The following is a 21,770-nucleotide window of genomic DNA, read 5'->3' on the forward strand; positions in this document are numbered from 1 at the left end:
TGCTCCCCCTCCCTCTTCCTTAACGGTATGGACTTCAAACAGCCGGGGCCCTCGCTCAAACCTGATTGATCTCTTCATACAGGTTGCTTCAGACAAACCAGCCTTAATCTGCTTAACAGAAACTTTCCTCCTTCAAGATGTCTCTGATTCTTTTATTTCTCTTCCTGCTTACTCCATCCTCCGGTATGATAGACCTGAGCCTCTTCTGGGTGGTGGGGTTGCTTTCTTTATTTAAAAAAAAAACTCTCTTCCTCACTCTCCCTGCACCGCCCTCTCTCCACCACACTCCCAGGAGTACCTCTGGCTATGGCTTCCCCTCCGCTCCCACCTTTTGTTCATATGTGTTCTGTACCGTCCACCAAACAGTGATGACTCTATTTACATCTCCCTGTCTGACAACATGGACCAACTTCTATCCACTCATCCCAACTCTCTCTTCCTCATATGTGGCGACTTCAACTGTCATCATGCCACCTGGCTGGGTGTGGGTTCCTCTCACACCAGCCATGGCACCTCAGCAAAGGACTTCTGTAACTCATTGGGACTTAAACGATCTGTCAATTTTCTGACCCGGATCTCTGTCAACGGTACATCGTCTCTTCTAGACTTGGTTATGGCGAACTTCCCTGCAAATGTCTTCTGTTCTTCTTCTGCTCCAATCGGTTCTTCTGATAATTTCCTTGTTAAAGTGGACATCTCTCTGGCCATTCTCAGAGAGCCTCCTCAACATTGATGAGTCTGGTATTTCAGTCAAGACGACTGGCATGGTCTTCAAGCAGCCATCAATCATCTGGACTGGTCTCCCATCACGACTGCCTCTGCAATCAACTCATCCTGGAAATTCTTCCAAAGAAAATTGCTCTCTCTCATGTACAGACTTATCCCATCTCATCTTCAGTTGTCATACCCTTCCTCCCATCCATGGTACACTGAATCTTGTGGAGAGGCAGTTGCCCTGAAACAACTTGCCTTCGCCTGCTGGAAGGCAAATCCAAAGGAAAGCAATCTAATTTCCTTTCACAAAGCCCGGAACAAGTGTGTATCTACCCTCAGGAGAGTGCGGAAACAATATCTCTCTCTCAAGACTGAACTCTCAAACCTGTCTCCATCCTCCAAATCCTGGTGGCGTCTGGTCAAATCTGTCTCTGGTGTTTGTTCCTCCTCCATCCCCTCCCTTACCTCAAATGGCTACACAGTTGACACCGCACGTGAAAAAGCCGAATGCCTCAACTCTGTGTTTGCCTCAAAATCTTGTGTCCCAAACCCATCTCTCTCTGTACCCACCTTACCCAGTCAAACCCAGCTGCTCCTGGACTCTGTGTCCTTCTCTCCTGACAAGGCGGAGAAGTTTCTGTCAAACCTCGACTGTGATTCTGCAACTGGTCCAGATGGCATCAGCTCACGGGTCCGAAGATCCTGCTCTGCCGGTCTATCTCACCCTCTCTCTGTTTTCTTCACCCTCTCTTTTGCTCAAGGTCATCTGCCATCTGCTTGGAAATCAGACAACATTACCACTATGCACAAAAAAGGTGCAAAAACAGATCCTTGCAACTACAGACCAATCAGCCTGCTCACAATCATCAGCAAGGTCAAGGAATCCATCATCGCTTCTGATATTAAATCCTTCCTCTTCCCCTATGGCTTGATCTTTGATCATCAATTTGGATTCAGACCAGGTCATTCTACTCTGGACATTTTGCCTCTGCTTTCTCAACAATGGATGAAGGCCCTCAATGCCAAACAGGAAATCAGATCTGTCGCCCTTGACATATCCCGTGCCTTCGATACGGTCTGGCACCCCGCTCTGCTCACCAAACTCTCCTCCTATGGTAGCCATGGAAATTTCCACGCATGGCTTGCGGACTTCCTCTCTGGTCGCAGTCAACGTGTCGCCCTGAATGGAATTATCTCATCTCCCCTTCCTGTTCAGGCTGGAGTTCTCCAAGGCAGTGTTCTGGGCCCTGTGCTTTTTTTAGTCTTCATCAATGATCTATCTCTCTAACATTCTTGAAATTCCTCTCTGTCTCTTTGCTGGTGACTCCACTCTCTGCCGCTCCATATCTCAACTCTCAGATTGGCAGTCTGCAGCCTCTTCACTCTCTGCAGACCTGGACAAAATCACAAACTGGTCAACCAAGTGGAACATGTCTTTCAATCCTGACAAATCTCACACTCTCACTATGTCTCTCTGAAAAGACCATCTGGAAAACCCTTCCATGTACTTTCTCAACAATCCTCTTGAAGAAGTTCTGTCACTCAAGCTTTTCGGTATCACTATCAGCCATGATCTTTCCTGTGAAAACCACATTTCCAAGCTGGCCTCCAAATCCAGTCGCCGGCTGGGCATCCTCCGTCGTGCGAAGTCCTTCCTAGGCACACCTGAGCTCCTCACCACATACAAAGCTTTCATCTGCAGCTTGATGGAATATGCATTCTCCTTAGGGCTGGTGCTCCTGCCTCACAACCAGCTCGGCTTCACGCTGTAGAAACCAATGCTTTCAGGATCATTGGTATCTCCCTCGATGAAGCTTATTCTGAGGGCCTTTCACTCTCTCACCGCAGGCAGGTTGGTGGTATTTCTATCTTCTACCGACTCCTCTCCGGCCTTGCTCCCCCAGCTCTGTCTGTGCTGTGTCCCCCAAATATTCCTTCAGCACGCACAAGAACTGCCAGCAACCCTCTTCTGGTGAAACTGCCAAAATCAAGACTCTCTGCTCACCTTCACTCTTTTCTTCCTCTTTTTTTTACCGCCCTGGAAGAACCTCCCACACTCTCTTCAATCCCACTCCTCCCTCCAGGTCTTTAAAACAGCCGTTTACCACCATCTGTTATCTTCCCCCATGCAAAATCTTGATCTTTTCTATCCCCGTTAATACACCCCAAATCCACCTCTTTCAATGTCTAATTCCTGAAATTCCTTGTAGTGTCAATTTGTTTTATTCTGCGTACCCCTTCCCTCCCCCTCCCCCCACCCCCCAGCCCTCTCCCTTCCACAGATCTTCTGATGTCCCTGTTCTCTACTGTTGTGATTGTGTGCTTCCCTCTCTCTCGCCATCTTGTCTTCCCCTCCCTTTATTGTTTTATGTGTCTGTTTTTGTTTTATGTGCTAATGTGTGTTTAATGTGCTCGCTCTTACACGAGCCTCTATGTTGTATACAAAAAATAATAATAATAATTGCTAACAGCATTCTCAACTGTAATCTATCATCAATTCATGTCTTCTTCAATGGTCCTGAGGTACTTACTTCTCCTATTGATAAAGTCAACCTCTTTGCTGAACGTTTCGCTGCAAACTCTGCACTTGAAGACCGACCACAGACTCCCATGACCTGCTTGGCCTTCCCATGTTGATACCATATTATTATCACACTGAGGAAGGTTGCTAAAATTATTCAAGGTTTGCTAAAACATTCCTCACTGAAGGTTGCACTTCTCCCTGCCTGGGAGCCGCGTTGCCAGTGAATGGATTTTGAAACCAAAAGCTACTCGAAGATCAAATCGCTACAATTGCTCTGAATTGTTCACCAGAACTGTCTTCTGTTGTCTCAAAATCCTTTAGCTTGTGTCTGTCGAAGTCTGTGTTTCCACCCAAATAGATGCAGGCTTCTGTAGTCCCTGTCTTTGGCTTTGGTGAGAAATCAGATCCTTCCTACTATTGGCATATTAACCTTCAAACCATTATGAGCAAAGTGTGTGAATCACTGAACAAACTGCAACTCATGAGTCATCTTGAAATCCACAACCTCCTAACTGATGCCCAGTATAGTTTCCGACATTCATGGTCCACTGGTGATGTCCTATCCCTAATCACTGAACATATGAAATTAATAGGGCTTTGGATCATTATGGTGAAGCTCGGGTTGTTGCTCGACATTTTGAAGGCTTTTGACAAAGTGTGGCACAAGGGGCTTACCTACAAGCTAAATTCATATGGAAATTCTGGAAAATTGCTTGTTATAATTTCTAACTTCCTTGCAAATCGCCAACTTTCCATGGTACATGAGGGATAGTCATCCCATGCCTATAATATTGTCGTGCGAATACCCTCGGTTAAGACCGTGGGATCACGGATAGCCTGAACGAGCTTTAACTCCGAGGCGACGATCAATTGCGGATTTGACTATGTAAGCATGGGAGGAAGAAGAGGAAGAGGAAGAAACAGGAATTTACCTGACGTGATCCGAGCAGTCTTCAACCCTGCAAATTAATCTCACACGAACACGGGATTTGGAATGAAAGGGAAAGTAATAAAGGGGTTTATTCAAAATAAATATCGGGACAGGGAAACGCGATGATCAAACTAGAACCTAGGTTGGGACCTCCCCACTCACACTTCAGATACAAACAATGGGAGATTGAATAAAATAAATGTCTCGTCATGTTTGTGAAATGTGGTGCGTCTTATCTGTGTCTGGCAGTGTGGCGTCGGGTCGATCAGGCACCGTCCGATGCGGCTCTGGTCAGCACGAACCACTCTGTCCCGTCTGCTGGCGTTCCACCGGCCCACCCCCGTTCACCAGGCCTCTCGCGCCAAGCGAGCGAGCGTGCAACGGTCTCCGGGCTACTGTAGCTCGTGCGCTCGCCGTCCGCATGTGAACGCTGGGGAGGATAATCGTCCATGCTCCAATGTCTTTCCACCGTCTTTCGAAGCGAACTCCAACCGGGAACGAAAGCAAGGGCAGAAGGGAGGTCCAAGGAGGAAGGAAAGGCAAAACAGAAGGAAGGCCTGGTCAGGAACGAAGCCAAAACGAGAAGAAAGGTCCGGCAGGAACGAAGCCAAAAGCGAGAAGGAAGGTCGAGACGGAGGTCGAGGCAGGATGAATCCAAAACGAGAAGGCCAAGGGAAGAAGAGGGAGAGAAGGGCAAAATGCCGGCGAGTGAGCGGTTTTACTCGCGATCTTCTGACGTCAGCTCGCTTTTCCTCCAAACCAGTCTGTCGCTTATAACCTTCCCGAATCTTCCGATCTCCTCCGTCCCCTCCCATTGGTCGAGCGCTTGGCACCCTGCTTATTGCTCGCCCCTCCCCCTGGCCAATCAAGAGTCCTCCTGGGCATGGCTCCCAGCCTGCCTGCGCAATGTCTGAAGATCATGGTGTACCACTGCGCGGCTGCTGCCTGCTTGTGTTTCCGGTTTGTTTTATTGTAAGGGAGGGGATTTAATTAATGTGGTGCACTAAGGGCCTATCTAAGTGTCTGTGGAAGTGCGTTGCCATCAGGGACACTGGGGATGCTCACAGAGGGAACGACACACAATGGAGTTAGCATATTCCCTAATTCTACTTAACATGCCCCGCCCCCTCATGGCGGGGACGAAGATACGCACTTATTCCGACATACGGGCTAAACACAGAACTTATTACAGGTGAGGTTCCCTATCACGACAGCCGGACACCTATCTATGCAGATCTACCTGGATCTAGATATTTCTCTACCCCAAAATTCATAACAATATGTTATGGATTTGTCACTTCCGTTGTCGTGGTTTTCATCCACTGTAAATATTTCTGATTCCATGTACTATTATTGTTTTCAAAAGGTTTATTGTTCATGAACTGTTTTCAAAAAGTAAAAAAGTTAATGTTAAAAGAAACAGGAAACTGGCTCGGGAACCGGACGACGAAGAGGAAGAAGACGGGAGAAAGAAGGCAGAGCGAGTGAGTCGGAGAAGAAAGCCGAGCTGCTCTGAGTTCTGTAGCGAACGTTGTCGAACTGGAGTCACTCGCGAACTTTCGGGTTTCCCAGGAAAGGGATTCCTGCGACAGAGTTGTCATCGCTGTGACCGATCAACCTGCGTGTCAGGTTTTTGGCGGTGGATTCCGAGGAGAATTATCATCGGGCCGTTACGTCTCAAGAACGGGTCATCGGCCATTTTGACTCGCGCAACGAGCAAGGTTTCTTTGCTTCGTCAGCCGTTTTCACCGCTTTCAGACGTATCCGGTGTGTGTGTACACCGTGGCTTTTGAAGATTAATTTGCAGTTCGCCGACTGTGAGCCGTGAAAGTCCATACCCGAGGGTGTGATTTCCCAGTCGCCTGGAGGGTGCCTTTGGATTTCCCAGTCGCCTTAAGGGTGCCTTTGTGCAGCTTTGGCTGTGTGACTGTACTTGCCATCCGCATGGGATTCTGGTCTCGATTGGACATCGTTCTGGCGATCGCTGGAGCGAATCAACTTTGGCTTGAAGCCAGGAATAAGAGACATTGGGGAATGTACTTGGTTCACTCACTTGGAGCACAGTGAGTTATATATTATGAAACTGATGGTACCATCATAGGACATATTGATTGTACTTTTGATTACTATTATTGTTGTATTGTTATTCTTGTGTGATCTTAATACAATATTTGTTTGTGAGTAAAAATTGGGGTGGCTTCTCCATTGATCTTTGACATACAGAATAACACCTTTTTCTGCCGTGAGTCCTCTCGGGGCTCGGAGGTACACTGTGACCAGGGGGTCGGGGAGGAGCACGTAACAGAAATTGGGGGCTCGTCCGGGATTAAATTCCCTCCCACTCATCCGGGATAGAATTCCCTAGCATTCCCAAAATTCCCAAATTTGGAATTTTTCTAACATTCCCAAATTTTTCAAAAAAATTGGAAAATTTTTGTGTGAAGGTTAACAGGTGTTAACTGATAGTCACCATGGTGTTTGATGCAGAAAGGTTTGCGGCGTCCCCTAATGAGGCACAGTTCCTAGCGTTAAAAAGGTCGGAACTCTTGATATTGGCCAAACATTTTAACTTGGAGTTCCAAGCTCATATGAAGAAAGCAGAGATGCAGACATTGGTGGTAGAATCTCTGGTGGGACAGGGAACATGGACAGAGGTAGCCTTGGATTGGTTACCCGAGGAAAAAGAAAATGTGGAGCCCTGGAAAATGGAGATGCAACTGCAGAGCCAGGAAAGGTTAAAAGAGTTGGAATGGAAAGCCGAGGATAGAAGAGCAGAGGAAAGGAGAGCTGAAAGAGAACTCTTGGAAAGAAGAGTAGAACAGGAACGAGAACTCAAGGAAAAAAAGAGTAGAACAGGAACGAGAACTCGAGGAGAGAAGGACAGAGGAAAGGAGAGCTGAGAGAGAACTCACGGAAAAAAAGAGTAGAACAGGAACGAGAACTCGAGGAGAAAAGAGCACAGGAAAGGAGAGCCGAAAGGGAGTTAGAGGAACATGACATGGAGTATCAGAAGGAAGTTAAACTCAAGGAGCTGGAATTAATGGGAGAACGGAGAGAAGTCGTATCCATGCTGGCCGGTTCGACAACTCGTCAGAACACTTGGGATGTTGGTAGGCATGTGAGGCTGGTTCCACCCTTCAATGAAAAGGAGGTAGCCAAGTTTTTTTTACACTTTGAGAAAGTGGCTCAGATGCTAAAATGGCCTGTGGGGTCCTGGACTATGTTAGTGCAAAGTGTTCTGGTGGGTAAAGCTCAAGATATATTTTCGGCTTTACCGATTGACAAATGTACAGATTATGAGGAAGTGAAGAAAGCCATTCTCAAAGCCTATGAATTGGTCCCTGAAGCTTACCGGCAAAAATTCTGGAATGCCAGGAAGAGGGAGAGTGAGACCCATGTGGAGTTGGCCAGAATGAAGGAAACCACGTTTGATCAGTGGTGTGATTCGAAAGGGGTTGGGAAAGACTTCAAACTGTTGCGACAATTGATCCTGGTGGAGGAATTCAAACAGTGTGTCCACGAGGACATTAAAGTACATCTGGAGGAAAATAAGGTACCAGAGTTGTATGAGGCAGCAACCGTGGCAGATGACTATGCCTTGACACACAGGATGGGGGTTCCACAAACCTAACTTCCGGCCTAGAGTTCGCCAGGGGAGTTATGGTACATCCGGTGCGGAGAACGAATATTCATGGGGGCGGCCTAGAGATGACTATGAGGACAAATCTGATACCGCGACTTTTAGGGATCAGAAGACTACAGTTCCAAGACAGACTTATCTTCCGGGGGGCTCGAGGCAGACCACGAGTTTTTCCTCCGGGCCTACTTGCGCTTTTTGCAAGAAACCTGGACATTTGATGTCCCAATGTTATGCCCTGGAAAGGAAAAATCAGGAGTGGAGTCAGACTAGTACAACTCCGAATGCATTGGTAAATGCGAGAAGTCGTCCTTGGAGGACAGTGCCTTGTGAAGGTTCCCATGCCAAAGTTACGGCATCACAGAACGACCTTGTTCAAGAGGGTTACAAACCTTTTATTACAGAGGGGTTTGTGTCAATGGATGGAGACTTGACTAACCAGAGACCTGTTGCGGTATTGAGGGACACAGGAGCACATCAATCTTTGATGCTTGAGGGCATTTTGCCATTGTCAGAGAAGACGGCAACTGGTGTTAGTGTTCCTTTACAGGGAGTTGGTGGCTATGTTGAAGCTCCACTTCATGTCATCCATTTGTAGTCTGATTTGGTGTCAGGACCGGTCACCGTAGGTTTACGAGCTACTCTTCCTGTGGAGGGAATATCTTTTGTTATCGGGAATGATTTGGCCGGTGGTCAGGTTTCTGGTAACCCGATGTTTGTTGAAAAGCCGAGTATGGAAAATAACACCGCACAATTGGAGCAGGAGATTCCGGGTATCTTTCCATCCTGTACCGCGACTCGTGCTATGGGTAGGAAGCGCTCTGAAGAGAAGAGGAAGGTACTGACGCCATGCTTTGCACAGACACTTCTTGTCAAGTGCCCTGAAACTAAGTGTCAGCACACCCAAGTCAGGGATGGAGGCAATGTTGGCAAGCTCTTTGTAGGTGGACTGAACTTCAACACAAGGGAAGATGTTCTGGACTCTGTCTTCGGCAAATATGGACCGCTCTTGGAAGTGCTGCTGATAAAAGACAGGGAGACGCAAAAGTCAAGAGGGTTTGGCTTTGTCACGTTTGAAAACACAAAGGACGCCAAAGATGCAGAAAAGGATTTGAATGGCAAGGATTTGGATGGTCGGACCATAACAGTAGAGAAGGGCAGGCCATGGGCGTCGAGGGGGCTACAGAGGAGGAAAACGTGGAGGTAGTTTCAGGGGTGGCTATGGCTCCCGGGGTGGGAGTAGTTTTGGTGGTGGCCGCAGTCGAGATTACTATGGAGGCTCCCAGAGTTACGGCAGCTCCCGAAGGGATGATTATCAGGGTAGTGGCCGAGAAGGAGACCGCTATTCACGTGACTACAGCGACATGCGCTCCAACCGTGATTATTATGAAAGTTAGGAAGAGTTTGAAGCACTGAATGCTGCGGAGCAGCCGAGCCAAGATTCCTACACGAATTAACCGTGAACTCCACGTTCCTAAAGGCGTCCTTGTAGTGAATACTTCCAGGCCTCACCACCCAACCACCATGAAACCTGGATCTCTGCTCGGCATCCTTGAAAAAGTGCTATAGATTTGTTTTGTTTTGGATTTTTGATCACAACCCCCCTTAACCTTCATTCAAAAAATGAAAAATAAAAACCAGAGGTTGATGAGATGGAGTTTGGCTTTGCAGGAGTTCAACTTGGAAATTGAGCATGGAAAGGGCAGGGACAATGTCGTTGCTGATGCTTTGTCCCGAGTGAGCTAACTTTGGAAAATTCTGTAGGTTGTTTGGAAGTTTGTAGCTATAGTTTTTGGGGATAATATAAATTAATGTTGCTCACGTGAATTGATGATTTGGGTGAGTTTTACTTTTGTTTGTTAAAAGAGTTTTTGCCTGCAAAGAAAGTTTTCACTATGTTCAAACTTTCTTTCTTGAGGGGGGGGGGGGTGTTACGGATTCGTCACTTCTGTTGTGGTGGTTTTCATCCACTGTAAATATTTCTGATTCCATGTACTATTATTGTTTTCAAAAGGTTTATTGTTCATGAACTGTTTTCAAAAGGTAAAAAAGTTAATGTTAAAAGAAACAGGAAACCAGATCGGGAACCGGACGACGAAGAGGAAGAAGAGGGGAGAAAGAAGGCGGAGCGAGTGAGTCGGAGAAGAAAGCCGAGTTGCTCCGAGTTCTGAAGCCAACGTTGTCGAACGGGAGTCACTCGTGAACTTTCGGGTTTCCCGGCAAAGAGATTCCTGCAACAGAGTTGTCATCGCTGTGACCGATCAACCTGCGTGTCAGGTTTCTGGCGGTGGATTTCGAGTAGAATTATCGTCGGGTTGTTACGTCTTAAGAACGGGTCATCGGCCATTTTGACTCACGCGCTCCGCGCGTCGAGCAAGGTTTCTTTGCTTCGTCATCCGTTTTCACCGCTTTCAGACGTATCCACTGTGTGTGTGTGCACCGTGGCTTTTGAAGATTAATTTGTGGTTCGCCGACTGCGAGCCGTGAAAGTCCATACCCGAGGGTGTGATTTCCCAGTCGCCTGGAGGCCGCCTTTGGATTTCCCAGTCGCCTTGAGGGCGCCTTTGTGCAGCTTTGGCTGTGTGACTGCACTTGCCATCCGCACGGGATTCTGGTCTCGATTGGACATCGTTCTGGCGATCGCTGGAGCGAATCAACTTTGGCTTGAAGCCGGGAATAAGAGACATTGGGGAATGTTCTTGCTTCACTCACTTGGAGCACAGTGAGTTATATATTACGAAACTGATGGTACCATCATAGGACATATTAATTGTACATTTGATTACTATTATTGTTGTATTGTTATTCTTGTGTGATCTTAATACAATATTTGTTTGTGAGTAACAATTGGGGTGGCTGCTCCATTGATCTTTGCCATACAGAATAACGCATTTTTCTGCTGTGACTCCTCTCGGGGCTCGGAGGTACACTGTGACCAGGGGGTCGGGGAGGAGCATGTAACAAATATTAATGCTGGTGCTTCTCGGGGCTGTGTGTTGCGTCCGACATTATTCTTGCTGTATAATCAATGATTTGCATGAATGTATTCTTTCACAGGTAGCCATTAACGCAGATGATTCAACACAATACTATACTGACACACTTTGAAAACGCAAAACGGACTTTGGATGCAATAATATGACAAACAACCAGTGGAACTGAAAGGTGTTTACTATGGAAGGAAAACAGGTTAATCAGTCGGCAAACCACAAAAGAATATTGTCCTGACAGCAATGCTCTGTGTCGTTGTGTGAGGATGTTACAATTGTAAGGACGTCGACACATCAGTCCAACCGCACGGAGACGTCGGATGACCGTCATGGGATGAATGGGCCTCCCGTGCCTTCCAATGGTGTTGGCTGCTGTCGCTGTTGCAAGAAGAAAGCGGTTACGGAGGTGGTTCCGGCACATTTGTCGATCTCGGCGTGGGGTGGTCACAGGACGTTGACCAGGTCGAGGTCCATCCTGGATACTTCCGGTCTGTTGATGCCGTTCAACAAGACGCCCTATGGTGGATGGGTGGACATGAAATGTTCTGGCAACCACACTGTGTGATCTTCCCGCTAGCACCATACCCAAAGCTCGTTCTCTCTCACCTTGGGTTTAACGTGACATTCTGGCAGTGAATGACACCTCGTGAGTGTGTATTGCTTTTAATGCGTCGAGCTGCTGGTGTTGCATGTGCAGTGCATTCACCTTGATTGTGCAGGCTTGGTGTACAACTGCACAGCATTTTGTGTGTTTAATATGGCTATTGTTTTCATATTGGGAACACGAATGACATTCAAACCCAGCAAAATCGATCAGATTATGTCTTTACCACTCACAAATGTTATGTTTGTCTCAATATTTTTATTGCCTGGATTATATAAAAATTTCACCAACTTCTATGTTTTGCGTTTTCAAAGTGTGTCAGTATACATACCCAGGAACCATATCTCCTCCATCCTTTGTCCAGGCCAGTGCGACTCTCAATCAGGACCTAGAGAATGTGATTAACTGGGAAAATAACAGGCTCATTACTTTCAATCTGTATCTGTTTGGACAACTTATCTGGAAAGATTATTTTTCATGTAAAAGCAAAATTTTCAACAAAATTCACTTGACCCACAATTTGTCCATTTGTCAATTCGTTTCTGATGAAGTTCTTACCTCTCCTTCAAGGTAAAATCAAGTCTTACCCAAGTCTTATTTTTTTGAACTACCCCCTTGATTTCAATTTGGATGTTTGATAAGACATGCAGTTTTTGCCTAATTCTGATGTAGGATTAATTGTTGTTAAAAGTTGGGTTCATAAATGTCATGGGTTCAAAGGAAGGCAAGGTTCACTCCTTATACCTATTTTGAAAAATAATTGTTGTTAAAATTTGGGTTTATAAATGTCATGGGTTCGAGGAAGGCAGGTTCACTTGTTATACCTATTTTGAAAACGATGGATCACCAAGAGTGATGATAGCAAGCAAAGTTTTGATGAAGTAGCTCTGCCCATAAATTACTTTCAGTTGTGCAGAATAAGCCACACAAACAAAATGTCGATAACTCAAAGTCAACGAGGTCGAAAAAAGATCTCATCAATAATTAATAATGTCAGTGATCTCAAAAATGAATAGTCTCTGTTGAGACCACAAAAAGGCCGCATCAGTGAGACAAAATTAGCTTAAAATAGAGTCATGACTCAAAACCTTTCTATTAATGTGGTGTGTGGTGAATGTATTATACAGGCACACTCTATTGTGCATATTTATGAATACAAAGCAATAAAATGAACATCTTGATGACACAAGAAGGGAGGAGAATGTATACTTTAAGAAGGCAGACTATAATGCTTTCTCTTGAAGCCTTCCCTATCTCACTGCCCCAAGAGAAAGGTAAGATGTGTTACTTATCCATGTGTTTGTGAGTCTCATAACCAATTGGTTATCCACATCATCTTACTATAATTCACCAAATGTCCGTCCGTCTGTCTGTCTGTCCGTCCGTTCGAAGGTACCGCAAAAACGGCTGAACCGATCGCAACAATATTTTGGGTGGGTAATCCTGGGATCTCCTGGAGTAAAATAGGGTATATTGTTTTTCCTATTTCAGCTTTGGCCTCCAGCATTTTCAGGTTTGGACTCCCGCATAACGTTATTTTCCTGGGTGCTGCACAAATGGCTGCACCGATCGCTGCACAGCTGCACCGATCAGACTCGGTGACCTCGGACAAAGACCTTTTATAAGGACATGGGTTGAATCTGTAGAATAATAATTTTAACTACTGTTCTACTTCAGAAACTTCAGAAACTCGTTTTAGCAAAATCAATGTTTTATTCACTTTTGAGAATTTGTTGTATACTAAGCCGAGATCTTTAATGAGTCTTTGTTCCAGAGTTTGTTGAAGCTCGTTTGGTCGGTCTTTTGAAGCTCGTTCAGTAGGTCTTCTGAAGCTCGTTCAGTTGTTGACAATCTCCAGTTGGTTGATCAGTTTCAACTGGTCTTCAGTTTTCACTCCTCTTCAGTTCACTGTCCCAGTCCACTCTTCTCTCTCTCCTCGCAACTTTCTCCTGGTTTTAAAGCCCCAAACTCCTTTGATGTTGCAGAGCATGCAGGGTGTTCCTTATCCAAAAAACCTTATATGGCTTTCTTGGCCAGCAAATACTTATTTCTGTTCAAGAGGTCAAATACTCTGACCTGCTGAAAAAGAATTTGCAGCGTGTGCGCAGTGCCCTGAACAGAGGCTATTAATGATCGACAGGTGGCGGTCCAAGAGCGTTACACATTCTTGTCTGAAATTAACTCTCCTGACCACATGTTAATGCTAGTTCTATGCTCTTTTGCTCATTCGTAAAGTAAAACATAATTCCACTTTAAACAAGATTACATTGATATATATTCTAACAATATTGTCAATATGAATATTTAATCCCTGACAATCCCCAGTTTTTCTTTTATGTTTATATTAACCATTAATCTAAACATTACCACATTAAATATTCATACCACTAATCTGGTAATTCAATTTCCTAAGGCATACACCGTCATTCTGGAAGAATTTTGATCACAATACATTTCCTTGTTCATTGACTCTTTCTATGTTGATAATTCAATTCAACTCATTTGCATAAAGATCACAAAACATTTCACCTTCACCAAAATGCAATAATTTCAGTTCATCAAAATAATAAAGCATCTGCAACATTTGGCAAAATATTTGCCTTTAATCAAATATTGACTTTCTTTGTTTGAAAAAAGGGGCGGATCACTTGTGTTTGGAATTTCAGCATAAAACATTTTCTCCTGTTGTCTTCATCACACCTTCACTATTTGCATAGGATTTTCTGCTGTTGTGATAGCTGGGCAGAGTCAAAGACTGACCCTGCTCTCCATGCAGCATCCTTGCCACTCTTGCTGTGAGCCATAGTAGATTTGAACAAGGCCTCCATCCAGTTGTAGTCGACTTGCCTCCTCACTAATTGTGAGCATGGAGCAAGTATTGATGTGATGTTGATTTGTCAACAAGATGTGGAGCAGGGATGCCGGATGCATCCGCAATGATGATGTTGGGACCATGGTACTCAGTTGTCCATGGTCCATACCAGGAGCACACAGCAGAATCGTGCACAGCTGTTGTGAAGGAAAAGGCAGTCGTTCGCTTGCAGCTCCATGCTGGCTCCCCGGAAGTTGGTGAAGTAATGACACACGTCACCGTATCCCGTAAACGTTGCAGGTAAAATCTCGTCGTCCTGCAATTGCTGATGTGATGACTGTTCGAGGTATTTGAACACAAGTAAGTGATCGTCCTTTTTCCATATGTTGCAGTGTGACCCAGACAAATGGTCACATAATTTTCCCTTGGTGAAGGTAAACATCCATCCTCCAAAGGAGCATTTCTTCATCATTCTTTGAGAAAGAGGGTGTATGCCAAGATTAACTTCATTTTCACAAATTTTCCTTTTTCAAACTTCTTCCCAGATGTCGTTATCACTCCATTTGGGATGTGGTCTTGTCTTTCCTTTACTTAGCCACATTTATATCTGCTCTCCACACAGATTGGATCAGATGGGGTACATTGTAACATGAAATCACTATATTTTATAACAACTTCACACAAATAATATTCAACCCAGACATGTGTTTTACACTACTAAAACTAAGAATAGCATCCACAATTGCTTTCAGGTTCATATAATTCAAAAAATTAAACTCATGCAGGTATTGTAACTCAACTCAAAGAAAATAAATGCATTAATAATGATTATATATGATTTAAATCACAAACAGGAATATCTAATTCCCAACAATTCTTGCAAACAAGCAAACTATGCCTAATATGTTATTAGCATAGTCCTCCCCGCTTTTTTTCTTTAACAGTGTTACTTGTGGTGATATGAGTTCATCGATCGTGTAAAACGGACATAGTGCACAACAAGTTGTTATGCCCTCATTTATGTCAATGACATTCAACATTATATACCAAACTAACAAACTTCTTAAAATGTGACTAAAGAAAAATCCCTTAATATGTAACATAAATCTGATTATTTGCCTTATTCTGATGCCCCTATTTCCCGGGGTCCATATTTATTTCTATTGTTATCAACTTCCTATGATCTGTGAATTCGTTCCAAAATACCACAACCATAGGTTTTAACAAAGCTCTACCAAACTATTTCCAATGTGAACTCAAAATACTAGTAAAACAATCAATTTCAAAGAATTAACTTCAAAGGGTCAGCAAATTCATTCTATAACCAGATCTAATTTTCCCATCCAATAGTTTGCCTTGACACATGTCATATTATAACATTTTGATAAACCTTCAGAAATGTTGCCCATCGCAACAACTTCCCTTTTACAAATAGCCATGTGTAAATTACGTATTGAACGACAATTTTCTCTCAATGTGTTTGGCCTAAATGGCCGCAAAAGTGGCTGCCAACATGCAGTACCATTTTTATCTACCAAGTAAGTGCTCATCGACATAAGATCTCCACCAAATGTTGTTTGTAAAAACAAATCTGGGATTTCTAATTACATGGATGCACACTCTCAGGACATTGCAGGCTGCTGTTATCAATCCATTACGATAAAATAATTTCTTTACCCACAATCAAATAAGTAACACAAATTGAGGATATTATCCCTATCACATTCATTTATAGATTCATTTGGTTCTAATTCACTCTTTTCCCACTGCTATAAGGAAGAACAATAGCTCTTATAAGTCTTTGTAATATCTCATTAAATTTACCCAGCATTGAAGAATTTATTTACTATCCATTTCCCTTCTGTTTACCAGTAACTTTGTTTAAACTCCATAACTTAATTGGATAAATCCCATGTGTACAGCTACCACTTATTGAAACCCCTACTTTTGTAGAAAATATCCAAATACGTGGTTGTATACTCCCTTAAAAGTTGTTCCTCCATTTTTCTATGCAACTTAGTGAAGACTACTGACACCAGTATGCCAATATAGGTGTGGCAGATTAACAAAATATGTTGCAGGTACACGTAACATCGTGTTCTGAGTGTAAAAAAAACATAACAAACAAAAAAACATCTGAGTGTAAAAAACATAACAGCGCGTTCACGTCTGCCCCTTGGTTTTAAGATGCACAATGCATTTCGTTGTAAAACTCACAATAGTTCAATTCAACAAAATTGTCTTTACTATCTGCCCATATCATCTATGCCTAAGACACATCCATACATACAGCACAATTTATATGCTGATAAAAGTCAAGTTTATATTTGTCAAAAATCTGTGAGCAGAGTACTCTGGAAAGTCAATGTAAGACCTCTTCCAAATTTGACTAATTTTGTACTCCCTCATTTTTATGAAGCTCATATCCATAAATAGCTGTTATTTTCATATGAATTCTATCAAAAATGGAATCCCAAGATTACTCACAATTTTACTATTAATTAATGGCTGCTCATAACCCAGCACATCAAATCCGCATATTCCATCGCCCTTGACAAAAGAGATAATGTTCATAATCAAATTATATTCCTATTTTATTTTACGAATTTTCTGGATATTCTTGTAAGATTGACACACAAAACAAAACATTGAAACACAAACAAACCCAAACATTATGTATATTTGTTTGCATTTGAACCATCATTAACAGATCAAGATGGGTGTCAATTTTCATTTCAATTTCGTAAAATTTATCCTTTAATGTTAGAAACGCTAATACACAAATAGACAAAAAGTTTATTTTTAGAAAACCCCTAATGTCACCTTGAAATTACCCTTTTTGGTCCTACAATAATTTATCCAAATTGTACAAATTTACAAATTTTACAAATTTTACAACACCTCTTCCTTACAGAACTGCAACTTATCTCTCGAGGCCTTGTGGCCTTTGTCTGCCAACGCTGTCAGTAGCACAACAGTGTCCTGCTCACATGCTTCCTTTGAAGTCGAGCATATGAGAAGGTCATCAACATATTGTACCATCACTGAACCCCCAGGAAATTCAACATCGCTGAGGTCTTCATGTAGAGCACGTGAAAACAAAGTTGGGCTCTCCGTGTACCCTTGTGGTAACACAGTCCAGGTAAACTGTAAATTTTCGTACGTGAATGCGAAAAGATAACGCGAATCCTCATGAATGGGTACACTAAAGAACGCTGAACATAAGTCCACCACAGAATAAAACTTCGTGTTGCATGGAATACTTGACAGTACAGTGATCGGGTTAGGGACCACTGGATAGGCTGGGATGACACAATCATTAATTGCTCGAAGATCTTGAACAAATCTCCAAGTAGTCTTGCCTGGCTTCTTCACAGGTAAAATAGGAGTGTTGCACATGCTCACAGTGCGAACTATAACTCCCTGTTCCACCAATGATCGAATCACTGGTGCAATACCAGCTTTTGCCTCTGGTCTCAATGGATATTGACGCTTTCTAGGCAATGGCTTAGAATCATCTACTGTGATCCTTACAGGTGCAATACTCTTGATTCGTCCCACATCATTTGGATGCGTTGTCCACAAGCATATTGGTATTTGATCGAGTGGGTCCTGGTCACCGTCAGCGTCAGAGCTGAGTAGGTATACCCCAATATCGTCAGTATCATTCGATTCAACAATCATGTTGAAGGTTGTAGAAAGCACCTGCTGTCCGAGCTGCCAACAAAATCCATCTCCATCTAAGTCATAGAGTGGGGCGCTTTGAATTTCTCCCATGTATCCCCTGTTGTTACACTCTTTCAGAGTTGCAATCATTATTCCAACATCTTTTGCTTCATACCCTTGTGCCACCGCTAAGGTGACGTGTGGGGTTGTTGTTTCGGGTTGATTCCACAGGAGTTGTTGGTCTGGCGTCAAAGACACTGACATCCCAACTCCCTGTCGTCCCACCCACAATGACGTCAGATGTATATCATACTTGGTGTGCAGGTATTTAAAAACCCGCTCTGCATAGGACCCCTCTTCTCCTGTAGCATCATAACATGTTGTACAGTGAAGATCAGTTTGCCATGTCAGAAAGTCCATCAAAAAATTATCTAACCATTCCTGTACTTCGGGCATTTCATCCTTCAGTGTCATAAAACTAACACACAAAAGTTCCGCCATGATTGTATCATCGATATCCCATCGATGTGTTGTTGGTCTTGTCAGGCCATCTAGTACCTTAGAAATAAAGTCGTGGGAGTGTTCTGGCATTTCTAGATACACTCCGTTTTCATTACAGATGACGGTGCAATTCAATTTACACAATAAATCTCTTCCCATCAAATTTACTGGAACGCCAGATGCCACAAGAAAGGCATGTTGTGCAGTCAATGGACCAAATTGGACACGCAATTCTTCCGTGACTGGCGTATGTATGGGAACTCCTGACACTCCAACCACCTTCGTATAGTATTTTGACAATGGTATATCGGGAAAATCTGCTTGTCGTAACGTGGAACGCGTAGCTCCCGTATCGACGAGAAAGGGTGCCTTGCGTCCACCTACTGTCAAATTAACACTTGGTTCCTGTGCAGCCGACCCTGAGATTAAAGGAAGCGCTGCCACTTGGTCATTGTGGTCTAGTCAACAGGGTGTGGCAGACCATTTAGTCTGCTGAGGTCCTCCCTGAATTGGGGCATTCCTCAATAGAACCCTATTTGTTGATGGAGGCGGTGGTAACTGGTAGTATCCCTGTTCTTGGTTGTTCTTCCGAAATTGTCTTTGATATGGGCATCGCCTTATCCAATGTCCCATTTCTCCACAATTGAAACATCGGCGTCTATCATTGGCTGGTCTGTCCACCTGTGCACTTGGAATTCTGGGCTGCATCTCTTGGTTTCTGGGTTGCCACTCCACTCTCTGGTTATTTCCTACTGCATTGTTGCGTTGTTGCCCAGAAAACCTATTGCGTTGATTCGTAGTCATCAGGGCTTGAGTCTGTAGTTGCATCAATTTCTCGGCATTTACAGCACTATTCCTGGCTTGAATCCGCTGATGATGCAAGGCGTAATTCAATATTTCTTGCATTGGCTTGCCTTCCCAAGCAATACATTGTCTTTCCACTTCACTCTTCAATTTGGGCAATAGACCATTAATAAAAAGGGGTTTTAAGGCATTGTCAATTTGTGCCCGGTCTATGCCTGAATATAGTCGGAAAACATCTCGCAATCTGTCCAAATAATCGCTAGCATCTTCGCCTGTTTTCTGCTTGCATGTAACCACTTTGTTCCAATCCGTCACTGGTGGCAAATTTTTTTTATGGCCTCTATCAAGTTATTGATCTGTGCCGTTCTAGCCTCCGTGGGCATGTCCACCTGTCCATCTTCCGTATTTACCCAGTTGGCCTCACGCATTAAGTTCCTCAAAGTGGTGGTATTAGGAATTAACCATTTTAAAAGTATTTCCATGTCTCTTGCAGTGGGCAACTGAGTTTCCACAATTAACCGCAGTTCCTCCGCAAATTGAAGTGGATCTGTTTTGATTGATGGCATACTACTCTGCAATGCCTTCAATTGATGTACCTGCCATGGTCTATACATCAGATCTGGATGTTGCTGATTTGCCCCTGGAAATTGCCGCTGAGGAAAATTCATAACACCACATTGCTCAAACCCTCCTTGTGAGAGAGTCAACTTTTGATCATTCATTAGCCAATCACATTGATCGTTAGATTGATTGGCATTGATCACACGACCCTTACTCCGTGTATGGTGAAATGGAGAGCATGATAAGGGTATAACAGCTGGTTGCATCGTTTGCCCACTTTGAGTCGGTTCCTGTGCCCCAATTGCACCCTCTTGGGTAGTTACCTCAAATGAGTCACGTCTTTCACCTGTCCTCTGTTGACTAGAACCAATCGCTGCACTCTGTTCTGGTCTTTCGGCAGGTACAGGTACAGGCACTACCTGTGGCTGATATACAATAGTTCTCCGATAAGGTGGAGGAGTTTCGTCTTCCAGTTCATTTGTCTCGTATGATCTGGCTTCTGGATACAATTTGGGTTGGGATTGCTCTCCATTACTGACTTGAAGAGGCATTTGATTTGCTACCTTACACAACCTATGCTGTATCTGTTTCACCTCTTTCTTCAAGCCCCCCATCTTTGCTTTGGTCTCCCTGTCCCTAGATTCAGCGTCCCAGTAATAGAATGGTTGCCAATCCACTTTGAACTTCTGTCGCCCTCTTGCTTCCAATTCTTTTCTGAGTGTTGCCAATACGTTTCTATCAAAAGTGCCCTCCTGTGGAAATCCACTTTTCCGACCTTTCGTCCATTCATACCAGGATTCCACATCTTTAAGTGATTCTGCCCCATATTTCTGATACATGGAGCTGATACAAGCACCTTTTTGACTCAAGTCCAATTGACCTTGTTTAATCTTGCAGAATCCACTTCCCATTTTGCCTGTGTGTGAGTACCTCTTTATACTCACTCAATATATCAAATAACTACAAGGACTACACAGCAGACTACACCTGTATCCACTATCAACTGTGTGTACTGCAAAAATCGCAGAAGTTTGTTCCACCTTATACAAAGTAGCGTTGAATGCGTTGTTGTCTAGCTTATTCCGATAAGCTCCACTCTGTGGTCTTCCAGGAAGTATCTCTCCACCTGTCCACTTGATGACTGCAGGTGATTTCCAGAGAGTCCCCCTCCCCTGTGACTTTTCCCACACCCCAATCTCACCGATCAGTGTTGCAGATGAGTCTGGATCAGTAAGTCCTGTTAAGGGGGGGTCAAACAAAAATAACCACGTAATATAACAAATAACCACTACACTCACCACCTCGCTCATCGTCCAAGGTTGTCTGCACATCGATGTTTCGCAAATGTCTCAAAGCTTCTTTCTTGAGACCGCACTTTTTATTCATCCATCAATTGACTTGATTAAATTAAATTTAAATTAAAATCAGATCAGATTAAATTAATCAGATCAAAATCAATCAGATCAATCGGATCAGAATCAGAATCAATTCAAATATGCAATCTCAATCAATTCACCAACATTAATCAATAAAATCCTAATAATAATACATAATAAAATATCATAAATGATAATATCAAAATTCAAATATCAAATCATCATTGAATTTATCATTGAAAATATCAAAATATCAAATATCAAAATAGCAAAATTCACATTTATCAGTCTGATAACTCTATATCTATGCCTGTTCGCAATGTAGGCAAAACAGTTCCGTCCGCTGGCGGAGGTATTTGATCATGGACGTCACTTTCGACCCATACCTTCCGTCAATTGACAAATAACCGTTCTGCCTCTGGATCATATCTGACATATTTGTTCAATCCTGTGTGGTCATTATATCACAAATTAAAGCTGAACAACCACTGAAGGCAACTCAACCCTTCATTTGTGAGACAATCAGCGAAAATTGATCCAACAGATATGAGCCAGTCCATTGGGCAATGTCGCACATGTCACGTGCCACATGTCACACGTGTCACATGTCACACATCATGTGATGTGTCACCCACCATGTCGCACTTTGA

The 21,770-nt window shown here is 43.6% G+C and overlaps 1 protein-coding gene across 1 annotated transcript in view; it reads left to right on the top strand.

The window, feature by feature from the left end:
- The first annotated feature begins 12,608 nt into the window (after nt 1-12,608).
- Nucleotides 12,609-21,770, top strand: part of LOC137431620 (polyunsaturated fatty acid 5-lipoxygenase-like) — a 97,707-nt gene continuing 88,545 nt past the window's right edge. Inside the window, exon 1 of the mRNA XM_078782070.1 lies at nt 12,609-12,674. The gene's annotated coding sequence lies outside the window, so the exon portion shown is untranslated. The remainder of the gene's footprint in view (nt 12,675-21,770) is intronic.

This window comes from Myxine glutinosa, chromosome 7 (genome assembly GCF_964187855.1).
Source record: "Myxine glutinosa chromosome 7, kmMyxGlut1.1, whole genome shotgun sequence".
Lineage (NCBI taxonomy): Eukaryota > Metazoa > Chordata > Myxini > Myxiniformes > Myxinidae > Myxine > Myxine glutinosa.